This window comes from Pleurodeles waltl, chromosome 1_2 (assembly GCF_031143425.1).
Source record: "Pleurodeles waltl isolate 20211129_DDA chromosome 1_2, aPleWal1.hap1.20221129, whole genome shotgun sequence".
Lineage (NCBI taxonomy): Eukaryota > Metazoa > Chordata > Amphibia > Caudata > Salamandridae > Pleurodeles > Pleurodeles waltl.
The window spans coordinates 1301891963-1301912949 of NC_090437.1; positions in this window are offsets into that span (position 1 = coordinate 1301891963).

The following is a 20987-nucleotide window of genomic DNA, read 5'->3' on the forward strand; positions in this document are numbered from 1 at the left end:
ACATTACAATGCATACTTACCAACCAGCCAGGCCCTCTCTGTGTGTAGTTGTGCCATCATGTCTGGGACATTGCTGTTCCGCATAATGTAGGAGTCATGCACTGATCCAGTAAACTTGGCTGTCACTTGGGGGATGTAATGGTTTGCCAGACACACCACATGCAAGTTGATGGAGTGGTATTTCTTCCTGTTCCTATACACCTGTTCATTGGCAATGGGAGGGACCTGGGAAACATGGGTGCCATCAATGGCCCCTACCACACAAGGAATCTGTCCCATCTCATAACTCAGCCTTCACAAAGGTCCTATCTGCTCTTTGGGGAAACCTGATGTAGCTGTGCAGGTGTTTCAAGAAAACACAAAGGGGCATATTTATACTCTGTTTGCGCCGGAATTGTGTCGTTTTTTTTACGGAAATCCGACGCAAAGCTAACTCCATATTTATACTTTGGCGTTAGACCCGTCTAGCGCCAAAGATCTTGGAGTTTGCGTCATTTTTTTGCGTGGACACCTACCTTGCGTTAATGATATGCAAGGTAGGTGTTCCCGTCTAAAAAATGACTCCAAGGCATGCGCGCCTTATTTAAACTCCCGTGCAAAAATGACGCACGGGAGTGGGCGGGTCAAAAAAAAATGACGTCCAGCCACTTTTGCGTCATTTTTTAACGCCTGGTCAGGGCAGGCGTTAAGGGACCTGTGGGCTCGGAAGGAGCCCAGAGGTGCCCTCCCATGCCCCCAGGGACACCCCCTGCCACCCTTGCCCACCCCAGGAGGACGCCCAAGGATGGAGGGACCCATCCCAGGGAACTTAAGGTAAGTTCAGGTAAGTATTTTTATTTTTATTTTTTGTGGCATAGGGGGGCCTGATTTGTCATAAGGGACCATAAGTCCCCTGGGCATGGCCATTGGGCAAGGGGGCATGACTCCTGTCTGTGCTAAGACAGGAGTCATTTCAATGGGGGTTGGGAGTCAAAAATAATGGCGCAAATCGGGTTGAGGCCAATATTTTGCCTCAGACCTGACTTGCCCCATTTTTTGACGCCCAAGCTCCATTTTCCCCTACGCCGGCACTGCCTGGTGTGGGTCATTTTTTTTTACGCACACCAGTCAGCTGCGCCGGCTAACGTCATTCCATAAATAAGGCGCCCGCATGGCGTTTTGGAATGGCGTTACGGGCGTTAAACTTTTTGACGCACAACTGCGTTGGCGCAGTTGTGCGTCAAAAAGTATAAATATGGCCCAAAGTACATCCCTCAACACCAGACTGAACATGGGCTGAGACTTCCCTTCTGTTAAGCCAACTGTATTCTGGAGTGACCCAGTGGCCAGGAAGTGTAGCACTGACAATACTTGAACGATGGGAGGAATGTAATAGGGATTGTGACTGGCTGGCACCAGATCTGGCTCCAACTGTCTAGATAGATCCATGATGGTCTGACTAGTCAGACGATAGGTCTGGATGACATGTCTGTCCTCCATGGTTGCCAGGTGTACTAGTGGATGGTACCCTGGTGGTTGTCTCATTTCCCTCATGGCAGGATACCTATGTTGAGAGGAGAGAATGGACAATAAGTCATGCAGTAGGTACACGTCAGCAGCACATGGTATTGTAGCAGACACCTAACGTGTAGAGGATGCGTACCAGTGCAGACATAAACATTAGAGACCATAGAAATGCATATCATGCACCGTCATTACAGCTCATTGGCTGAAATGTAAGTCGGATAGGACATTTGACACATATGTATAAGAAATAGTTTGGGTGACTGTGCAGTCCTTTACTGATCAAACATATGTAATTAAATCAACCTATAGTTATCCAACGCCTATGTACCTCCGAGTAGCTACACAGAACTATCCAAATATATACAAGCTCAACACGTCATATTCTCATGATTGGTCCAGCATGTAGCACAACCATTAAGTCACAACATTGTGTGACACAGATATCTGGATGAATAGGTGTCTGACACACTTTTTGAAGCACATGCATCGAGTACATCTGCCCAAAATAACCTAATGTTCTAAACAGTTGGAAGTGACCTAAGTCGCCGGCGGATGTCGTCATGGCAGTAGGCGGTCACAACTGCCGTGCAACTTGTCATAGGTTAACATTGCTGCCTGTGGTGGACTGGGGCCTATGGTGATGTCCGCCAGGGGTGACGGTCCTGTCGTGGCACCCGTGGCCACCAATTTCTGCAGTCTTGCTCACTTGACTTCTGACACAGTTACTAGCAAGACCTCCACTACGTGAGCTGCTGTGTACTGCCTCTGGGAGCCATCATGCCACGTCCTGCAGGTGATTGGGCCCCTGCCTTCACTCAGGAAGAGCTGGAGAAGCTGGTGGAGGAGGTCCTACCCCTGTATGAACAGCTATATGGTGCACCAGAGGAACAGGTGAGTCCATTGGCCCAGCCATGTGTTCTTGGTGTTGTGTGTGACGGTGAGTCGGCCATATGAACTGTAGTTGGAGTAGATGCGGGTATGTGGCATACCATAAATGCGTGTGTGCTGAGAGGATGGGTATGTGTGCTCACTTGCTGTTACAGTAGTGTAGTGTCAACTCCTGCTGGAATGGGGCATGTGTACATAACTTTCCCCTTTTTTCTGTGTCATCCATGCAGGTAAACGCCCATCAGAAGAAGGGGATCTGGTGTGCCATCGCCAAGCAAGTGCGGACTCTGGGGGTCCACAGCCAGCGCAGCACCTATTGTCGGAAGCAGTGGGAGGACCTGAGACGCTGGGCCCAGAAGACCGGGGAGGCCAAGCTGGGGATGTCCTCCCAATGAGGGAGCGGTGCCCGTCGGACCCTGACCCCCCCCAATGGCCTGCATTTTGGCAGTGGCCTACCCTGAGGTGGATGGGCATTTGAGGGCAGCACAGCAGTCACAAGGTGTAGGTACTGACTGTTTCCTGGTACTTGGCTCGGGTTGTATGGTGTTTGTTGTCTCACTGTAGCTTCTGTGACAATGTAGTAGGTGACGGATGTTTGTAGACTAGTGTGAATCAGTTGGTACCACCTTGTCAGTGTATGAGATGTGGATCTGGCATCATGGTTAGCTATGTGCAAGTTCTGGACTCCTGTATCAAGACATCATTCTGATTACATGTGGAGATGCTCAAATGTCAATGCCACATGTGTTGCCCCATCCTGCCATTCCTATGGCTATGAGCAGGGGTTTCACCATACCCATTGACTCAAATCTGGTCCATCCATTTGCATATGAGCGTTAGTGGCTTTAAGGTGTCTGAACACTCCCATCTGTGCTGATCTCCTGTTGTAGCAACTGGATGACTCACTTATTTGGTAAAGGGTCCAAACATGACTAGTACTGGTACAGGTATAGACTCCATGTGAGGCTGCCATCTCATTTACACCACAGATTTGGCCGGTGTAGGACAGTGTATATTTGTGTTTGTTGTTGTACCCCGATTGGCAGTTCATCTCCATTCTGTGTGATACGTGAAGGTTGCAACACAAGGACATTCTACTTTGGGTGTCTGATTTGTGTATTTAGACTCATCATGCTTTTCCATGTTATTGACATGTGGGCATTTCATCCCTGTCCAAATGGGTTGGTTCTAGAGGAGGTAGGTTCCTTGGCAGAGCTAGTCTTTTACAATATGCTATGTCAATGCTGTGTGGCAATGCCGTACCAATTCCTTAGCAACATTGATAATATGCTGCACACATTGGCCCTCATTACAAGATTGGTGGTAATGACCGCTTACCGCCACGGCGACGGCCACCAACATACCGCCACCGTGGCTACCAGCCGGCAACACGTATTATGACCGCCGGCGGTATACCACCAGGATAAGGCGGCGCTGCTGACAGCAGCACCTCCACGCCAGCGAAACACCGCCGACCGTATCATGAGCAATGATATGGCCTGGCGGTGTTCTGCTGGCGGACGCTGCTGCTGCCAGCAGCACCGCGGACCCTCTCCAGCCGGAGGACCCCCTGCTAGCAGGTAAGTCAGGTTCTCCGACCGGATAGGGGGTGGGGGGTGTTGTGTGTATGTGGGGGGGTGTATGTTTTGGGATGCGCGCATGCGGGTGTGAGTCGCGGTGGATGCATGCGTGAATGAGTGAATGTGAGTGTTGTCGATGCATGCATGTGTCAAGGTCTGTTGGTGTATGTTGTGGCGTGTGGGTATGTATGTCTGCATGCGTGGGTGGTGGTGGGTATGCGTGTGTGCATGTGTGTATATGGGTGCGCGTCTTGGTGTGTACATGTGTGGGGGGCAGGAGCGGGTGGGGAAGGGTGGGAGAGGACTCTGGTTAGGGGGTGGGATGCGGGGGAGACCCCTATCAGTGCCAGGGAACAGATTCCCTGGCTCTGATAGTGCCTACCGCCATGGTTTTCGCGGCGGTACAGAAACCACGGAACACATGGCGGTAGGCTGGGTCTTAATCCAGAGGGTGGGAATGTGATGGCCGCCAGGCTGGAGATCGAAGTCTCCAGCCCAGCGGCAGTTACCACCCTGGTGGTGTGTTAAAACAGCGGATTTGGATGGCGGTAACCGCCATGGTCCAAATCCCGATTTTTTTACCACCGGCCTGTTGGCGGTATTACTGCCGCTTTAACACCGACCGCCAGGGTTGTAATGAGTGCCATTATGTCTCAATGGTTACCTTAGGGCACAACATATGAAGTGGGACAATCTTTGCAACCTTGTCCTAGCTAATGTGTTAAGTCTGTTGAGGAATAGGTATTGCATCACTTATATGATCATGAAGTAATGGTTTTGTTGTTCCACTATTTTAGAAGCAGGTATTTGTTGTGATGGCAATTGTTGTATATGCACTGGCGGTCGTGTAGGTCCATGTGTACGTCATGTGAACATGTAATTTCCATCTGCAATTCGTGTAGTGTGGAGTTAGGTACAGGTAATCACATGTCAGTTATGGTGTGAGTGATATTGGGTTACTCATGTTGTCAAGTCCTGGAACTGTAACTGCATGTCAGGTGGAATGGTAGGTGGCCTATGATGTCAATTGTGGCTGTCTGAAGAGTAGTTGTTGTGACACTGCACTCAGTTATTGCCAATAGATGTATCATGTGTGCTATGTAGGCCATTGGAGCTGCACATGCATTTATGCAGTGATGTGGTGTATGTGTGTTTTGTGTCTGCAGATATTCCTTTTGAATGTGTGAATGTCATGCCATGCCTGTACTCCAGACATGTTTTCTACACATCACTTGTCACCTGTGTGGGAGTCCCACTTGTACTTACTTGTTCTGGCTTTATCAGTTCAGGTACCCATGTTACCATATATGTATGGGGGTCAGTCAGCTATGTGATATGTATGGCAGGTGCTGTGTGGTCTGTGAATAGGGTAGTCTACACTATCAAGGGAAATTAATAATTGAGATGGACTAGTCAGATATTGTTTCAGGACATGCATGATGTGTTGTGATCAGTCACCTGCTCTTCCAATTGGTGATGGGAGTATTGAGAGACATGATCAGGAATATGCTTGATGTACCTACTTCTGCCAGGGCATGAGTAGCAAGCTGACATGGCTTTACAGGTGTTCAATTGGATTACTCCAGTAGGACTAACTTACTTGGGATCTGATGTGGGTGTGTCGATGACATAAAGGGGTGTATAGTTGTAAGATGTTGTGACATGATGTAGGATATGTGTAATGCCAACAGAGATAATCTAGCCTGGAAATGTGTACCTACAGTTGTGCATGTTTACATGTGTGTATGTAATGAATATGATAACCCTTTCTCTCCCTCTCTGTCTCTCCCTCCCTCTCTCTCTATTTGTGTGCATCAGCATTGACAGGCGAAGGAGCCGGGGCACAGGCGAGTGGGGATGCTCCTGGCCACGGGACCCGGAGTGCTGCGACCAGCGACAGTGAGGGATCCATGAGCCCGGAGGGCGAGGGGAGGGCCACGGGGGAGACCAGATCTTCCACATCGTCATCTTCAGAATCCTCCTCCAGTGGAGGTGGCGGATCCATCTGGGACCACCCCAGCACCTTCTTTTTCTGCCACCCCCTTACTACCACCGCCCTACCTGTAGCTCACCACCCAGTTGTCCATGCCCGTTCACCCAGGAGTCTTCTTTGCTGCAGGCACCTCTGCCCCTGCTCTAGTCAGCCCTGCTGCCCTCAGCGAGGAGGCTTTTGACCTCCTGAGGTCCATCTCTGTGGGTCAGTTGACCATCGTGAATGCCATCTAGGGACTTGCAATTCAAGTCCAACTGAGCAGTGCGTTCCTGGAGGGCATTCACAGTGCACTGGCAGGCCTACAGAGATCCTTTCAGGCTCTGGCCTCCGCACTGACAGCATCCTTTGTCTTCCATCCTCCCTCCATCTTCCTCTTCCCCCTCCCAGCCAGAGCACATATACAGACAAGCATGCATCCACCTCAACAGCTAAGTGTCCCGCAGACAAACACAAGCACCACAAGACCCACCACTGGAATGCACACAAACAACATCCACTTGCATACACACCAACACCCACTACCTGCACAGACTCAACCCACCCCCCCACCTTCACAGACACTACACCAGACACACCTGCAGATACCATAACCACATTCACCAATACAGCCACAACTCCTATCCTACCCACAGTCAGCACCATAGCAGAGCCGCAGACATCCACCCCATTCACCACATCCGCAGACACCACAATCACAGACATGCCTACATGCAGCACATCCTCCATACCTGCAGTCACCACCTGTAGGAGGCTGGCCTGGCTTATAGTGGGTACCTGTTGGTACTTACACCTTATGCCAGGTCCAGTTATCCCTTATTAGTAGATTAGTAGTGTTCTAGCAGCTTAGGCTGATAGAGGTAGCTATGGCAGAGCAGCTTAGGCTGAACTAGGAGACATGCAACGCTCCTCTATACCACTTATATCATATAGCACTATATCATAAGAATCACAATACTCAGAGTTACTAAAAATAAAGGTACTTTATTTTAGTGACAATGTGCCAAAAATATCACAGAGGATATACTCCCTTAGGAGGCAAGTAAAATACACAAAATATTCACACAAACCAACATCAGGTAAGTAAACAGTAAGAAAAGTAGTGCAAACACTGTAGAATACAATAGGATGCAATAGGCCTAGAGGTAACACAAACCATATACTAAGAAAGTGGAATGCGAACCACTTAAGGACCCCTGGCCTAGTGTAGTGTGGATAGGGTCACTGGGAGTGTATGAAAACACTAAGGGTGTCCAAGATACCCCACCCCAAGGCCCTGAAAAGTAGGAGGAAAGTGACCCTACTTCCCCAGAAACACACTAAAGTTGTGATAGGAGATTCTGCAAAGACCCCAACTGACTGCAAAGCACTGAAGATGGATTCCTGGACCTGAGGACCTGTAAAGGAAGGGGACCAAGTCCAAGAGTCACGAAAGTGTCCGGGGGGGCAGGAGCCCACTAAACCCCGGATGAAGGTGCAAAATGGCTGCCTCCGGGTGGAAGAAGCTGAAGATTCCGCAACAACGGAAGGTGCCAGGAACTTCTCCTTTGCACAGAAGATGTCCCACAGCGTGCTGGAGGATGCAGAGTTGTTTTTTTGGAGAAAGACAGCAAACAAGCCTTGCTAGCTGCAAAGGTCGCGGTTAGAGAAAAAGGGTGCTGCCTGGGCCCAGGAAGGATCAGGAGGTCGCCACTTGGAAGAGGAGACAGAGGGGGCCCTCAGCAACACAGAGAGCCCATTCACAAGAAGGCAGCACCTGCAGAAGTACTTGAACACGGGTTCAAGAAAACTGAGCACAGCGGTTGTCTCAACACTACAAAGGAGGGTCCCACGAAGTTGGTGGTCAACTCAGCGAGTTGAGCAATGCAGGACGGAGTGCTGGGGACCTGGGCTGTGCTGTGCACAAAGGAATCCTTGCAAAAGTGCACAGAAGCTCTAGCAGCTGCAGTTCACGCAGTACACAGGATTACTGTCTGGCGAGGGGAGGCAAGGACTTACCTCTGCCAAATTTGGACAGATGGACCGCTGGACTGTCGGGTCACTTGGATCCAGCTCCTGTGTTCCAGGGACCATGCTCGTCACGATGAGAGGGGACCTAGAGGACAGGTGAAGTAGAAGTTTGGTGCCTGTGGTAGCAGGGGGAAGACTCCGTCACCCCACGGGAGATTACTTCTTGGCTTCCAGTGCAGGGTGAAGGCAGACAGCCCCCAGAGCATGCACCACCAGGAAACAGTCGAGAAAGCCAGCAGGATTAGGTGCTACAATGTCGCTGGTAGTCTTCTTGCTACTTTGTTGCAGTTTTGCAGGCGTCTTGGATCAGTCAGCGGTCGATCCTTGGCAGAAGTCGAAGAGGGAGATGCAGAGGAACTCTGGTGAATTCTTGCAAGTCGTTATCTGAGGAGTAGCCCACAGGAGAGACCCTAAATAGCCCTCAGAGGAGGATTGGCTACCTAGAGAGGTAAGCACCTATCAGGAGGGGTCTCTGACGTCACCTGCTGGCACTGGCCACTCAGAGGTCTCCTTTGTGCCCTCACACCTCTGGATTCAAGATGGCAGAGGTCTGGGACACACTGGAGGAGCTCTGGGCACCACCCCTGGGGTGGTGATGGACAGGGGAGTGGTCACTCCCCTTTCCTTTGTCCAGTTTCACGCCAGAGCAGTTGCTGGGGGATCCCTGAACCGGTGTAGACCGGCTTATGCAAGGAGGGCACCATCTGTGCCCTTCAAAGCATTTCCAGAGGCTGGGGGAGGCTACTCCTCCCCAGCCCTTAACACCTATTTCCAAAGGGAGAGGGTGTAACACCCTCTATCAGAGGAAATTCTTTGTTCTGCCTTCCTGGGACTGGGCTGCCCAGACCCCAGGAGGGCAGAAGCCTGTCTGTGGGTTAGCAGCAGCTGCAGAGAAAACCCCAGAGAGCTGGTTTGGCAGTACCTGGGGTCCATAGTGGAGCACCGGGTATGCAAGGGATTGGCACCCCAATACCAGAGTTGGCATGGGGGGACAATTCCGTGATCTTAGACATGTTACATGGCCATATTCGAAGTTACCATTGCAAGCTACATATAGGTATTGACCTATATGTAGTGCACATGTGTAATGGTGTCCCCGCACTCACAAAGTCCGTGGAAATTGCCCTGAACTATGTGGGGGCACTTTGGCTAGTGCCAGGGTGCCCTCACAGTAAGTAACTTTGCACCTGACCTTCACTAAGTGAAGGTTAGACATATAGGTGACTTATAAGTTACTTAAGTGCAGTGTAAAATGGCTGTGAAATAACATGTGCATTATTTTACTCAGGCTGCAGTGGCAGCCTGTGTAAAGATTTGTCTGTGCTCCCTACGGGTGGCAAAAGAAATGCTGCAGCCCATAGGGATCTCCTGGAACCCCATTACCCTGGGTATCTAGGCACCATATACTAGGGAATTATAAGGGTGTTCCAGTGTGCCAATTGAAATTGGTAAAAGTGGTCACTAGCCTACAGTGACCATTTTAAAGGCAGAGAGAGCATAAGCACTGAGGGTCTGATTAGCAGAGCCCCAGTGACACAGTTAGTCAGTACACAGGATTACACATTCAGGCCACAAACTATGAGCACTGGGGTCCTGGCTAGCAGGATCCCAATGAGACAGGCAAAAACAAACTGACATACATGTAAAAATTGGGGTAACATGCCAGGCAAGATGGTACACCACCACAACAGACAGTCACCCATCCTGCACGGCAACTGCCAGCTCCTCCACCCCCCTCCTCCCAAGAAACATAAACACCCACACTCACCCACCCAACAGACACCCAGCACACACAAGCATTCCTCGCACACACATGCACCCATAACATCCACCAAGACACCTCCTACAGCACTCCCTCTCCTTCCACTCCCCAACCCTTTTGCCATGACCGTCCTTGTATGTCGAAGAGGTTTTTCATCTCGGAATTGTCCCTTTTCCCTACTCCTCTCCCAACCTGTGTGACCCCCAAGAGATCAGTTTCCCTCCCCAAATCGAGCCCTACCACCTCCAAGTCCTCCCCTGCACCCCTCTGCTGCTACCCATGCCCTCCCCCCAATAAGTCGACCGTTCCAAAGTGTTCCCAGCCCTTTCCTAAGCCACGTCCAAACCCTCCCCTCCCAAACCCAAGCCAAAAGACCCCCCCTCCCAATCCCTGAGGTGCCTGCCTGCCCCCTTTATGCCCCTACCAGTGGAGGTAAATTAGCAGTCAGGAGTCAAGTTGGGGCAGTCAGACATGCCATCTGTGCAATTTGCACTTTCTTATTTGGACTGGCCTAAGGGCTTTTATGTATTGTACATAGTTATTTATTCATCATATTATTTATTTATTTAATCCCATACATCTGGGCCAACCAGTTGCTGCCCACGTTACATATTTGTTCTGCCTTTCATTTCTCATGGCTGTTGCCGTCTTTTCCTGCTTTCTTTTGTGTGTAAGTGTTTTGTGTGTGTGATGCTTGTGTGGGTGGGTGTTTTGCATTTGTCCCATAGTGATACCAGGGTATGGTGTGTTGGGCTTGTATGTGTTTGGGACATTCATTTATGTTGATATTGTGTGTATTGATTGAGTTGGCATGTGTTATTTGGAGTGTGGTGTGTCCTTGTGTAGTTGTACTGTGTGCATGTGTGGTGATTGCTTTGTCAGAACTGCTGTGTGGTGTGTTTGTGTGGTGTGACGTAAGCCTCTTTGCATGGCAGTGTGATTGTGTGTATTGGTGCAATGGTGTTGTTAATTTGTGTTGTTTGTATGTATTTTCAGATGAGGTGTGTGTTGTGGAGTGTTGATGGTGTGTATGTTGTGGAGTGTTGATGGTGTGTATGAGGTGTTGCGGTTGTTGTGTACTTTGCTGGTGTTGTGTGTTGTTGTGTTTGTCAGTGCCAGAGCTGTGTGTCTGCGGATCGGTGTGTGTTTTGGTAGTGTGTGTTGGCCGTGGTGTGTGTACTGAGTGTGTGCGTGTGCGTGTGTGTATGTGGCTGTGTGTGAATGTGCGTGTCAGTGTAGGAGTACGTGTATGTGTCACCATCACCACCCGTACCGGATGTGTCTGTTGTGTGTGCGACGCGACCTTGGCATTATGCGACAGTGACAGGTAAGTGTGTTTACTCATGGTTGCTGCCGTCGTCGCTGGTTCCGGAATCGTTGGGCGAGCAGGCGCAGCGGTAAGACGTGTAGTTCAGATTCCATGGCGGCTCTAGACGAGTATGACTTCCTGAAGGTGAGTGTCTCCATTTATGCTGTTGGTTTCCACAAGGGTTTCTGTGGTGATGCAATTGCGGTGGAAACCTTGGTGGTGTACAACTTTATAATCCGTCTGGCGGAAACATGGTCTTCGCCGGCCTGAAGGTACCTCCTGCTGTCTGTGGCGGCTTGACCGCACTGGCAGTGCCGGTGGTGCTTTGGCTGTATTCTGTTGTGAAGACCGCCATGGCCACAATTTGGTGGTCTTCCCTGCCAGCCTGTTGGCAGTACCACCGCCACCGCCAACATGGCGGTCATGGAACCGTCAAACTCGTAATGACCCCCAGAATGTCGAGGTAATAGGAAACGAGCATTTTTTACAAAATAGGTTGGTCAGCTCTCAGCAGTAAGTACGCGGTTTCTGAACATTGTGCATTTGGCTTGTCTGATTTGCTTTGCATTGTTGCTGTTAAAGTTGGTGGTTAGGTTCAGAGTTTCAGGATGCTGTGCTTCTAGCATAAGGTAAAAGTCTACAAATGGCAGTACAGACTGCTCTAACAAGTGTTGGGACCATAACGTGAAATAGCCACCTGAAAGTGTGCAATGTTATAGATACTCTCCTTTGGCATGCAGTCCCAGTGAGATGTTTTGAATATGGACCAGTGGTGTAATGCATAAAATGAAATCACACAAAAACTCCCAGTCAATGAAAAACACTAAGCTGTAGGCTGGACCTATTGGCATTGCCAGTGCTTTTTTAAAACCTGCTCCTATCTGCATACAAGGTCGGACTCTCTGTATCTAGCATCGGGCATTTCCCCGGAAGGCTGGAAAGGTGTGGGGTCGGTTAATAAGCCTGCTGCAAAGAATGTATACCATGCAGATGTCGGACCTGTATTCTATGTGCGTAGCTCAGTGACTGCTTTTGTCACAAAGATACTTTTGTTACTGTACAATTCAAAAACTACAACTGTAATCTAGCACAGTGAGCTATGAACTTGCATCAAAGAGCTCCATGCAAACTGCATGGTGCAGTTTAGAAAGTTGTTTGTCCTGGCTTTTTATAGTCCTAGTATGCTGAAAGGGGTTTGTTTTTGTAGAAATAAATTCACCTTACTAAAGCCAACCCCAAGAATCGTGTTATGTTTTGAATCTTGAATGTGTGCTTCTCCAGACCAAGCACTCTTAAAACTGCCTACGCATTGTAGTCTCCATTGACTTGTGTAACATTTTCTACACATCGATTTACAAATGTATTATTTATTGCCTCAATGTGTGTGTGACGTAAAGTGCTCCGACACCTTACACTGGTATGAGAGGTGCTACAAAATAAATGAAATGCATGTGAGAGAGGAGCTATGGTGTGATGAGAGGCACTGTTGGAGGGTGGCAGTGAGGGCATCATTGAAGAGTCCCAACATAGATTGTTTTTGCCGTATCCTAGTGCAGTGGAAGGTCATCATTTACTATGTTTAAAAAACTAATTCAGTTGAATATATCATGAAAAATCTGTTGTACAATACACTATAATTAAAATTTTTAGCCAAATTTTCTTGGTAGGAGAACCCACTCAAACCCCCTTTGAAATGGTCAGGCTTGCTCGGTGCACTTGTGCCCTATGTAACATACAGGGGCTGGTCTGGCAAAATTTGCCAGGGCTGCCTTGGGTTCCAAGTCTGGTCCTGTCTGCATCACTTCCACTTGTTTTATTCAGATGCAAGTTTAAAAGAGCAGACAGGTGAGAAATCCACTGTAAACTTCTGCAAACAGGCAAAAAGTTTCTACTGCAAGTGCTGATCTAATTTGCATTTCATTTTCATGACCACGCCCTCCACTGACACTCCACTGGGAACAGGTGCTCTGTCCACAGCAGCTCTCATCGCAGCCACTTATGAGTGTGTTCAAATCTGCAGGCATAGTGAAATCTATACGTGCATAACTGACACCTCCCTGTGCAAACTGATGATGTGAATTAATTGCCAGTTAGTGTGCCATGTTTCCTACTTTTTGTGCACTTTAAATCTGACTTGCGCATAGAAAACACTTTATGAATAGTACTGGACTGACTGCAGGGCAATGAGGCAATTAATTCCTTCTCAGGTTGGATGGCTCCACAGGTGGAATTATGCGACATCCCTCACAAGAGGCTCTTTGACTGGCCATGGAAATGAAATTAAAGTCTTTACCATTTGGCAGTCCTTCCTGACTTATATAGAATTAGAATTGGAGTAAAGCTTTCTTTCCTGAATGTGGATGATGTGGCCAGCTAAGTATGTTTTTAATGGAGGCAATTGGTCTGCCTCGAAAAGTTTCATATTCTTTTTCAGAAAAGTGTAGACCTGCACTGCAAGGCACTGGGACGGAGTATTTATTTGCCTTGATATCACACAAATTGTTAATGGAATAAGATTGTAATTCGAACATCAAATTAAAAAGTGTGCTTATTCAGCCTCTATGTTCCAGGCAGAGAGAGTCTCCTCTGCAAGAAGCAAAACTCTGCCAAAGTCTTGGCCAGGTCTTGCCTAATTAAGCAACTGCCAAGATTTTGGCTCAGCAGGTCCTTGAATTATTCGTGTGCGCGCTACAGAGCAGAGCTGTCGGTTCATGGCGCTTGACGAGTCATAGGGAGGAAAAGTATAGGAACTGACTTCAAAATCTAAATTAATATACATCAGTACAACGACAAGGAGCAGCTCCTAAGGTTTGATTTGTCTACTGAAGTGTGCAATTTTTCACCACTAGGGGCTGTACTAACAAAGGCCCAGATTTACTAAATAGTCACGCAGAGCAGTGCAGCAGCGAAAAATGCTTCTCTGCGTGGGAAGGGGCGAGCAGGAGGACGCCATATTTGCAGCGGTATGGGTCTTTCCCTCCCTCTCCCTAGCGCCGGTCCTGATGTCAGCTGCCGTGCGCCACACACACACCTTTGCACCATAGTGCAAGGGTGTGTGCGTGAGCCTAGCAAAGGTAGACACACTTTAAAACTTTTCCTACTTTGTATGTGTGCTGCACTGTGCAGCTCGCATGCAAACTCGGAAAAGAAAGGAGAAATGAAAACATTTCTTATTTTAACGCCTGTTTTCACATGACGTTAACTTCTGTCTACTATTGCTTGTAAATAGGATTTTGCATCAAAAGGGATGGGGGGTTGCATGGGAACGCCCATGTACCACCCATGTATGCCCCCCCGGCGCTAAGTACTGCAAAGCAGTGGTTTGCAGTGCTTTACGTTACTTTTAGGATACCTTCCAGCGCCAAATAAGTTTTGCACTGGAGAGTAAATTGGTTAAAAAAAAAAAATGGTGTTGATTTTCGTCACTTTTGTGATTCAAACATGGCGTAAAATCTTAATAAATATATCACAAAATGTAGAGTAAAGGTTATTTAAATAATTTGCGTCCCACTTAATTCCAGGGGCTCTGGTCCATTCCATATGTTCTGCATAGACACGTAGGAAGGGGTGGTGTTGCTAAGTAGTAGTCTTAGTGCTCCACCTCGTGGAGATGGGAAGTTGCTAAAGGTCTGGTTTAGCTCTCGCCTACGTACAGTTGTGTGTTGTTGAAGACCTACCGGGCAATACAGATCCATAAAAGGGTCTATTGCGTATCATTTGTCGGCTCTCTTTTCCATCTCATTTGCTTGCTTCTTATTCAGTGGCTTTCCTTCCTCTTCTTGTGTTTGTCCCTCCCCTGGAGCACAGCCCCTTCACCATCCTCTTGAATGGGTGACTTCTATTCTTCCATGGCTTACATTAGGGAACTACTTTTTTCTTTTTTTTCAGTCTACCATGGGAGTGCATATGGTTTCTTATTTGCTCCTTAAGTGCTGCTTACCCCTTCACATACCTGCCCCACTCTTTCTGTGCTGCTCCCCAACACTCCCAGGTCATCTGTAGAAGCTCAGCAACAGGTAAACTTTATTTTTATTTTTATTTTATCTCCTTCTTTTTCATCTGCCCTCAACATGTTGCATGAAAGCATTTGCTTTGGCACACATAGGGAGCATTTCTGGAGTTGGGGTGTGATGGGCTTCTGTACTCACCCAGGGAACCAAATGGCTGGAGCATTTGTTTCAGGTCCTAGTTGTGTAGAAGGTAAATGACAAGCATGTCCCTTTAAATTCTGACACATTCTCAGTCATGTGTTATGTACTTGCAACTAGCTCTCTGTGTTATCTTCAAGCTGGATCACGTGCAACAGGCTTTTAAAACTCTATCTAAGTCTTGCATTCAAGTAAACAGAACATTTAGGAAGTAAAGTTGTGTTGTGCCTCTTCCTTTACAAAGAACATTCAACATTCATTGATATAGATGTACAAGCTTTGTGCATACATTCTTAAACATCCAATTGTTACAAGACATCTTGAAAAAGTGATTGAATATTACTGATTAAACCCAAACCAGAGAGAACTGCTTCAAATTTAATTTACTCAGAAATATGCAAGTGTTGTATGTTTATGTCTATTATACAAATTACCGGCATAGTGCACCAAATACAAGTTGAATTGTTTAACTTTATCAGATCTCTGCAGGTATTCAAATGTGTGCCAAACACATCAGCGACAGATGCAGCAGGTGCATAAGCCATAAAACTATGGGCCTGATTACAAGTTTGGCAGTTGAAAACCCGACTGCCAGACCCGTGGTGTGATGACCGTCGCGGAGCGGGCGGTCTCCCCACCTGCCCTATTAGGAGTTTTCCACTGGTCTGACGGATGGAAACCAAGGAGCAGAGCCCAATGCCGTCACATAGGAGGCCTCCCTAGCATCCTCAGAATGTGCAATGTCTGCTGAGCAGACCGTGCGCATTCCAACGGTGCTGGGGAGGAGGGTCCCTGCACTGCCCACAACAATGTCGTGGGCAGTGCTGGGGCCCCCCTGTGCCACCCAGCACTTGTTCTCCGCCAGACTTTTCATAGCGGTTGAACCACCATGAAAAGTCTGGCAGAGAACATAGTTGTAATCAGCAGGGTGGCACTGACTTCAGCGACACCCTGACTGATCAGAACCAAGACCACGTCAGCCCGTTGGGATCAGAGATCCTGGCAGAGGCGGTGGCCTTTTGGTGGTCCAACCGCTGCTGCGAGTCTGGTGGTCTTGAGACTCGTAATCTGGCCCTATATCTCCGTTTTAAAACATGTGACCTGCAGATGACACAAGGATCTCTGAAATACATTAACTTGCAATGTAACTTTCTGGGCAAACACAGTACTGAGCAGAAGGAACAGTGTCATACGATGCTGCAAGCTTGTGGTAGGAAGCAGTGGAGTAACTAAACTTAAAGAGGGGGCCCTGCAAAGTAAAGAGAGGACCCTGCTCCGAACTCCCTCAGGACCTCTCGGGCCAGGGTACTGTGTTGAGGGGGCCCCCTGGAGCTCGGGGCCCCCCCGCACCACAGAGGCTGCCAGGGCCTCTCTTACACCACTGGTAGTGAGTAAATTTATTTTGAGTATGCATGAATATACATGCGCTGTGTACAACTGTGAAAGGTTTAAGTCCACATTTACCTTAAAGCTTGGCTGAATGGTAAATGTGGGTGTCTCGGAGCTCAGTTGGCTGGGTCCACTAATGTGCTCTATTCCCCTGCCCAATGTAATGCAAGATTTACTTGGGGAAAATCAGGTGAGCAAATACCTTGGTATGCACAGTTTGCATCAAGGTCGTTATACCAATCGTCATTTGCGCATCAGTCACAATTGGGCTTCAGCTGCGGGTGAGCTCCCAGACATTCTACACTAATCTATCATAGAGTGCACTGGGAAACTTTCATCTCATCCCAATCACACTGCTGCTTGAATATATTTAGTCATTTTCTAAAGCGCTTTTTGTAACCTTTCAGTTGCTTCAGAGCACTAAAAAAAATGCGGCTAATAACGGAAAGGAGAAGTCCAGTCAGGTTGGGCAAGTCACCATGTCCCATCATCTTTAATGTCCCTCCTGTTCTGAGCCAGCGCAGTTGAAAGCAAGTCTGAACTGTCCAGTTCTTACAGTTTGTGCACACGGTTGGATCACACCGCAACTTACTGTTGAGGTTCTCGCTATGTCTACACCCAGTGATTTACCTCTGGGTTACATTTGTTCGAAAAGTCTTTGTTTAGACAGATCCTGAATAGTGGTCTCTGGTTGGGAGGAAGTGGGGGGTGTTTCTGCAGCTATTCTGGGCTTTGTCCCTCATATGCTTAATGGACATTGCAGAAGAGTTTTAATTTAATCATAGCATCAGAGGGAACCCAAATGAAAGCAGTATCTATCTCGGAAACCTTACGGTGCTGGGAGATCTTAGTTTCCACCTTGATGATACTAGCAACATCATCGCTCTTGGTGTAATCCCCAGAGCTTTGGTCTCAAACAGTGGGTACATGCCCCCAAACATGCTGCAGGCCATACACTTGACAGCATTTTCTCCAATCTTCCTGGCCTTGAACTATTTGATTTCTGGAAGGTTACTTGGTCGGACCATAGGATCTTACATTTTCATTTTCCATTGAAAGCGTCTGAGCTTACAGAACCCATTAAACCTCAAAACAAATTGGTACGAGTCTGGGGGAGGACAAACAATCTCGAATTAAAGATGACACTTGAGGCATCTACACCCTCCCTAGCTAGTGATATTAACGTATCAACATCTTTCTATATCAATTGGATCCACACTCCCGCAGATAAAGGAGTTCCCCTGCAAAATCTGAAAACAGCCAGAGCCCGTCCCACAGCCCATTGGTCCTTGGCTAAGCTTAAAGAAATGAAAAAGAAGTGCAGAAGACAGGGAAAATCATGGAGAACTTTACACCTGCCAAAGGAAAAAGCCAAATATAAATGGATGATTCTAGAGCACAAAATGTTGAGAAGCTGTAACTTTGCCTACAGCCCTGTTGCCACCCCCTTCTCAACATTGCTGTGATAACCTTGCCACATTTTTTAAAAATAAAATTGAATCTCAGGAACTTTGGACCGGATCCCACTACCGCAGTTTTACAGGAGCGGATCCTAAGTTATCCCTTGTTTTGTGAGTTTCCCACTATCTCCACTGATCGGGTTGCAGAACTCTTACATCCCACGAAATCAGCATCTCCGTCAGATCCATGTCCAGCCCAGATTGTCCATGAATTGGAAAGGGCCATTGCCCACCCCTTGGCTGCTCTCTTCAACAATATCATGGCAGCAGGCATTTTCCCATTAGATTAGAAAAGATCGTCAATTCTTCCATGTCTAAAAAAGACTACGCTAGACCACACAGAAGACAGCATTTTTTAGCCAATCTCTTGCCTTCCGCCAATGGCTAAGGTCCTTGAAAGACATCTGAATATCTTTGTCAGAATACCTGGACCAAAATAACATCCTGGACTATGCACAATTCGGCTTTAGGAAAGCACATAGCACCGCAACCAATCCTATTACAGTGACTGAAAAAGTCAGAGATATCCTAGATAAAGGTGGGAAGGCAGTAGTGATCCTGCTGGAACTATCTGCTGCCTTCGACACAGTCATGCAATTCTAAAGAGACACCTGCTGGACATTGGACTCCAGGGATCAGCTTTGAACTTCCTATGCTCTTTTTTTGATGATAGAGTACAATCAGTTGATACAGGAGAGCTCACTTCCATACCTTTCACCCTTCCATGCGGAGTTCCTCAAGGGTCCTCCTTAAGCCCTACTCTGTTTAACATTTATATAACTCCTCTTTTGAAATGGATAAGGGTTTTCGTCTTTATTACAATCTCATAAGCGGATGACACCCAAATCGTGGTCCCTATCTCTGACAACATCAACCACACAGCCCTACATTTCAGAAACTGTATGGCAGTGATTGTGAACTGGATGACCTCTCACTGCTTAAAGCTAAACTCGGATAAGACCGAGGTTCTTTTGCTCGGTGTCGATGCCACGCTATGGAACTCCGATTGGTGGCCTCATTTTTTGGGACCACCACCTAGCCCAGTAGCTAAAGCCAGAAATCTTGGTGTGGTTATGGACTCCAGACTTCGGGGCAAATTTAAGAGCCCCTAGCGCCTCCTTGTGCCACATTAGCCAAACTTGCAGCGCCAAATTTACAAAGAGGCGCAATGCATGCTCAGAGCAGGTGTTAAAAGGAGGCACACCATTGTTTATAATGGGCCACAATGAGCTTTGCAAGATTAGCGTCTACATTTTTTATGCTAATCCTGCAAAGCTCCAAACTAGCATAAAATCTTTTTATGCTAGTTCCCTAACTACCGCCATGTTGCACCGTATCTTAGATACAGCGTACACATCGTGGCGTTAGGGGAGCACTAAGGGGTGCAAGAAAAGTGGCGCTGCACTGGGTGCGTCTCCACTTCTTAAATCTGGGCCTTGTTTTCTTTGACCACACGAACCAGTTAACATCATCATGCTTCTGTACCCTGAAAATAGTAAAAAAGATTTTTTCCTTTTTATGTTGCGAGCTTCAGAAAACGGGGGTCACATCGCTAATCCATGCCAAACTAGATTATTGCAATGCCCTTTATGCTGGCGCCCAACTAGGGGTCCTAAATAAACTTCAAAGAATTCAGAATGCGGTCGGACCGCCATGCAAAGGCTGCCGGAAAGGGGGTGTCGGGGGCCCTATTGGGGCCCCTGCACTGCCCAAAATATGGGCAGTGAAAAGCAAGGTGGGTGCTGTTGCACCCGACGCACTGCAACATTGCCGCTGGCTCAATAACAAGCCGGCATCAATGTTTTGGTGAGTTTCCCGCTGGGCCGGCGGGTGGAAATGCTGTTTCTGCCCGCTGGCCCAGCGGAAAACTTGTAATAGGTTCCATGGAGGGAAGGCCGCATAGGCGGTCATCCCAACGCAGGATTTTGGTGGGCGGCCTCCGCGGCTCGCCAAAGTCGTAATGATCCCCTAAGTCACTGCACCAAAACAAATTCCTATATCCATCATTTTCAGTGAGACTGATGCAGTGGGTCCTGAGGTGGGTCTGAAAAATGAGGTGGGTCTGAACAAGAGGAGTGAATTATGCTCAGAATCCCTAATTATTAGAACCTAGTGGCCTGATCTATCGTTTGGTATATATGGTACTCTTTCCATCACAGTGATGGAGAACATTATATGCACCACCCTGATGTACTGTCATCTGCCAAATTTAGAGATCACTGCTGGCCCAGTAATTATCTCTGTACGTTGACAGAAACCATCATCATTGAGAGCGTGCAAGAGCTTGATTCAAAATCTTTCATCTGATGGATCATTTTAAATTGACTGAGACATCGAGAGAGGTAACTATAATAAGCCATTCAAATGTTTGTGAAGCCGGTTTGGCCACATAATGTGGAGCAGGAATCGGTAATTGAAGTTAAGTAGTTTTATTTCCAATCAATAATCAGTCAAAATATATGTGCATGTCTTGAAAATGTTAAAAGGATACAGGATAACCGCTGGCAAGCTGAAATATCATGATCGGTTTAGTCTCATCAGATTAAGATACAAGGCAATAACAACCACAGCAATACAGAATCTGGGAATTTAAAATAGACATTCCATAAAGAAACTCCTATTCTTTCCCCTTAACATGAAATGATTCTAAAATCATGCCATCAGAATTCTAATTTAGGAATAAAGATGGGTTGAATGGCATCTTAGGGAAGATTGGAAATGCGAGAAGGTGTCAGCATAATGAAGGCTTCAGTAGAAGTCTTCCAACAAAAGGGAATAAGGGCCAGATGTAGCAAAAATAAAAATTGCGACTCGCAATTTGCGAGTTGATGCGACTCGCAAAATGCGAGTGGCAAATTGGAATGCCAGAAAAAAAAGCGATCCAATTTTGCGACTCGCAGCCGGACTCGCAACGCTGTGTGCGAGTCCGCAGTTTGCGAGGTCGC